Genomic DNA, 5,070 nt, shown 5'->3' on the forward strand with positions numbered 1-5,070 from the left:
AACAAAATGTCCATGTGGTCAGTGGCTGCACCAGATGAGTGGGAGGGGGGATGGGAGGCAAAGAAAGTCCCTAATTCCAAGGTGGGTGGTAGAGTAAAACAGGAGACAATGGCACCAGAGAAGAAACTCCTGAGCCTCAGAAGGAGAGGAGGATCATGAACAGACCCAGAACAACGTCTTGTGCTGCAGCATCCAAGAGGCAGCAATGTCTCCCAGGCCCAACCTGCCAGAGAGGGCTGCTGTGGCTCAGGGGAGAGGCAAACAGCAGGAGAGGCACTCAGGACATTTAGGAGAGAAGCTGTTGTAGTTTTTAAGTGAAAACTTTAAATTATCACACCCAGTGACAGTGCCCACTTGATTGCAAGAGGTAAATCTACCATTTTTGTAGCAGAGAATGGTAAAACACTACATATTTTCTCCTCTAAAATGTTAAGCTTTTAACTCTTATAACCAGATTTCTTAACAAGAAACTCCAGGCAGCTATGAAAAAGGTATAAAACAGTGTGCCAGGGCACCTGAGGTTCCACATGCATTAAACAAAGACAATTCAGAACGATGATAACACCAGAGCCATCGAGTGAGCTTTGCTTGTAGCTCAAAACACACGTGGCAGAAAAGTCTTCCCTTTCCACTGTTTCTTTCCAGCTGTTTTCCAGTTTGCCATAACTATAAAGCTTGTGGCCTTTCTCTGCTCTTCCAGGTTATGTAATCACTCCAACATAATGATTAACACGAGGCCAGTTTTGCATTAGCATTTCAGCAGAGTTCAGCTGTGATCTTCCTTGTTTTTCTGCCACTGCAATGTGGATAACGCATCACTGCCTAGTCAATGGAACACCTTTCTAAGTGAGTTGTAGAAACTGGAGGTGAAAAGTTCTGGATTTGCCTCCTATTTTTATCATTCATTAATGACAAGTGTCCTGTTTGTCCCAAAATTAAGATAGCAATATCCACTTAGTGTAGCAGAGAATGCAGCACAACTCTCCAGTATGACCAATACTTAAATTTCATGTAATCTTGTTTAAGTTCAGATCAACGTAATGGGATCTATTCCAGATTAACACAGGCATAAGCACAGAACTGGAGCTTAAGATGACGGCCTCAGGGTCCTTCTTTCTACAGCTGGTCTACACCTCAATTTGGAGGATGTGATGAAAATCACCTATATAGCCAAAAAAATGTTATGTCTCTGCGAGCAGGTACTGCAAACACTTCAGCAGGCAAATATTGAGTAATCCCTATGACTCTGCTGATGTTCTGGCACATCTCTGCTTGGAAAACAGACAAGTCAGCATCAGAATGATATCTGCTCTAACAAAAAAAAAAAAAAAAGAAACCAGATTATTTGCAGAGCAGTTCTTGTAACACATGTTTTAAAGAAAAGGTTAGCAAATCAACACATGAAAATGTGAGAAAATTATTTTACAGCATTTTCTAGTATTCCAGTTAGTCTGCTTTTGAAAATTAATGGTATTCATCCCTGAAGATCTTCCTTACTACATTCTAGATCTTGAGAAATACGTATGTTCTGTTACTAATAATTTTTGCCTTTCCTTGAACTTCCACCCTCTGTTCTTCTGCCATTAATCATGTCCTCATGCAGTGTTTACCTGGTGCTTTTTTTAATTACATATTTTTGGGATAGTCTGGGACACCCACTGTCTGTTCTTCTAATCTGATGGAACTGCTTGTGGTGTTCAGAGAACTCACCATGGTGAGCGCTGACGACAGCCACCCTAGATCAAATCAATGCTCCTGCCACGCCAGGGGTGACATTGGCCAACGGCTTTAGAACAGCACAAGCTTGCATGGTTTGCCCTCTGGAATATTTTCCCAGCTTCTAACAACATCTGGTTTAGGAATTTCATGAGCAGAAATGTTGTTTTCCTATTTTGGGTGTACGTTTCTTCTAGCTATTTGTTCTATCCTTTTCTCACTCCTTATAAACAACACACTGCAATAGATTGTAGCTTTCAGATTCTGGGGTAGAAAACTAAAACAAGTAATATTTTTATTATTATGTAAGTGGAGTCTCATAATCTGTTATTTCATGCCTAATGAAAAGAAAAAGACTATGCTTAATTATATTCAGATTTACAGAAAGCAAAGGGTTCTTCAGGTTTGGATACTGGTGATTCAGTAGACAGCTTCTTCCCCTGAGTCATTAAAAACATTGCCTCAGCATGTGAACATTGCTGGAATTATCAGCCTTAACACTGAATAAAAACACAAAGTTCTCAGCACTTTGAGACTTTAAAAAATAACTAACCCAGCTGGAGTGTTGCCAGCTTTAATTTCCTTGGCCTGCACTGCTGAACTGATCTTATTGATGGTCACTTAAATGCTCGAGTTTTGTCCTCAGCTGCCACATGGACCTGCCCTGTTTGGTGACTGCACTGTTCCATCCAAGGGGAAGCCATTTATGAGGAAGCTCTACAGAGCTGTACTTGCAGACAAATTACTATGCTCATTAAGACCTCACTCCATGCTCAGTTTTATGACTTCAGCACCGGCTCTAATTACTGAATGGATTGAACAAGCTAAGCACTCTAGCAACCTGTTATTAAGATTACCTGAAAACACAGCTGAGTCTGGCTATTAGAGGTGTGACCAACTTTGTTATAAAAAAAAAAAATCCAAGCCAGAGCAACTCCTCCCCCTCTCTCCAGTCTCACCTGACCTCTGCTGATCTGTCACACCCTTAAAATTTTTAGCTGAGGAAGATGAAACTATAGAGGAAACCATGAGTTATATGTGATTCAGTCCCAGGTCAGTAGGACAAGAGGAGGGTGTCCAGGTTCCTTTAGCAGCGTGTTCTGCACAGAAACTCCTCATTGCTGTCACCACACGGCCCATGCTCACCAGATAGCCTTGGAGTTGGTTCTGTCAATGGAAAACACGTCTTTATGAGCACATCCTCTCCTGCTAGTAAGTGATTGACATAAAAGCTGCTGCAAAGCTGGCAGGAAATGAGTTTGCTCAGCCAGGACTTGCAGTGTCACTGACCACGAGCACTCTCACTGCAGTGGTGTCAGCCCAGCAAGGGCCAATAAAATGCTGCTGCCACGGGCATTTGATTCCTGCAAAAATAGGTCATCCAGGAATACAGGCTGCCAGAAGCACACACGGGCAAGTAAACAACTTGTGGATGTGCGTAGCAGAGTGAGGAAATATCCTGAGAACCAGGGCCAGTTATTCAGTGGGACAAATAACCCTGCTACACCAGAATTCCCGTTGCTAGACTGAAGTCAATGTGAATATGACCAATGACCTCAATACAGGGCTGGACTACTGGGGCTTAATTCTGCAAGGCATCGAGCACTCACGTACACTGCTGAGAGTGCTGGCCTTCCTGAGGAAGCTCAGAAGTTTTGAAGAGTCTGAAATTAAAAAAAAACAAAACCTGCTAGTGCAGGTACTTAGTGAAAATGAAAGGCCCGCAAAGACAAGGATGCAATACGTGAGTTAATTACTTCTCACCTCCTTTCAACAGAAACATAAATTACTGGTTTGACGAATTGCAAGATTGCAAGAGCACAGCTAAAGATGAGATAACATCTCTATTCAGAATCTCTTTGGAATAATGAAAGATAGAGATAACAAGGCAAATAAAAATCTGCAATGGTTTTTTTTTTCCAATTAAACAAAACAAATTAGATCCTTTTTGTTGATATCACTATAACATGGAGTCTATTATTTAAGCCCCTAAACATTTAAAATTTAACTGATGACCTGCATTAAGACCTAAACTCACCACATTCTAATTATTTAAAATAAATACAAGTTCAAGCAGTCCGTGTTTGCTGCTGAAGGTGAAAAGGAAAACCCTTTTGCTGGGAAACACATGGAACAAAATCTTGCTCTAGCCATCACAAGGTTTTTGGAAAGAGCAGCTTTGCTACAAGCACAGTTCATCAATCTCCTCCAGTTCCCTACTAACTAAATTAAACTAGCTAGTAAAAAAAACTAGTTTATTTGAAGTTGGAAATCTCTCTTCTGTTGGTGGTCTAAGGAGCAAAGATTGTTTCCTCAGCTTCTGACAGCTGAGGGGCTGCCACTATCGGTCCAGGAGCATAAATAAACTCAGTTTATGCCAAGTCATTGTGGAAAGAAGTGTTGTATCTCTGCTGCTGCAGGAGCTGGCCATGGCAGCTGACTCCACCTCACTGCCACAGCCACAGAGGCTGTGAAGAGCCTCCACACAGCTGTGAGTGACACAGATAATCTGCTGATGAGCTGGAGGCAGCCCTGGAACTGACAGCTGTGCACGTAGCACTGCTGGGATCAATAAAGTCTTCTGGTCCAAAGTCAACTCTGCACGTGGGGAATGAACTGAGGTCAGTGCATCCCCAGCCTGGTTAATCCACAAGCCAGACCAGCCATGCGTAGATAACTGAGAATTGATTTCCCCATTGAAGCGACAGACAAATGACTACAGGCTCTCCATTCAGTTTATGATCTGCCAGGAAAAGTATATCTTCTAATTATTTATTATCAGTGGTAAAGAATTATTTATATTTTTGTTAGGAAAAAAAACCAAAACCAATCCACAAAAGTAACGAACACAAAAGATAATGAAGTGGCCTGTTTGGGACATGGCTTCTTGTTTGCTGATTTGAAAAGCAAAGCAGTGCTACTATGACAGATAAAGAAGCTTGAGCTGCCTCTCAGAATAACATATCCAGCATAACTTGACACAGATTAACAGATAAGCAGAGAAAAGTGAATTTACACCGGCTTTGAATCCTCCCTCTTTCAGTCTTCTCAGGAGATGAAATAATATCAGATGGACTAGATGAGGAAAGGAAATAGGAAATAAGTTTGGAAAAACTATGGCTCAGGCAGTTTAGGGGAAAAAAATTTGTGCTTACCAGCAAACTAGGTCACTAGTGACATTGATACTGATATTAGGGTTTGTTGTATTTGCTCTTGGTCTTTAGATATATGTTGAAAACCTATTGCATGGAACTGTGGACTGAGGAAGAAGAGAAGTTTTATGCGTGTTAGTTTGGAATAAAATACCCAATTTTGGGGGTTGTTCTCTTGAGCAGCTGAGTCAGTGGATCTGTC

The 5,070-nt window shown here is 41.5% G+C and overlaps 1 long non-coding RNA gene across 2 annotated transcripts; it reads right to left on the bottom strand.

Annotated features, from left to right (window-relative positions):
* Positions 1–304: 304 nt before the first annotated feature.
* LOC148225059 (uncharacterized) lies at positions 305–3,057 on the bottom strand. Of its 2 annotated transcripts, none has more exons than XR_015798817.1 (2): positions 2,676–3,057; positions 305–1,311 (listed from the first exon to the last, which is right to left on the bottom strand). It is a non-coding gene; the product is annotated as an uncharacterized LOC148225059 (long non-coding RNA). The 2 variants fall into 2 exon arrangements; XR_015798816.1 differs by having other exon boundaries at positions 2,863–3,022.
* Between the last annotated feature and the right edge of the window lie 2,013 nt (positions 3,058–5,070).

The sequence above is a fragment of the Sturnus vulgaris genome, chromosome 1 (genome assembly GCF_052056855.1).
Source record: "Sturnus vulgaris isolate bStuVul1 chromosome 1, bStuVul1.hap1, whole genome shotgun sequence".
Taxonomy (NCBI): Eukaryota; Metazoa; Chordata; class Aves; order Passeriformes; family Sturnidae; genus Sturnus; species Sturnus vulgaris.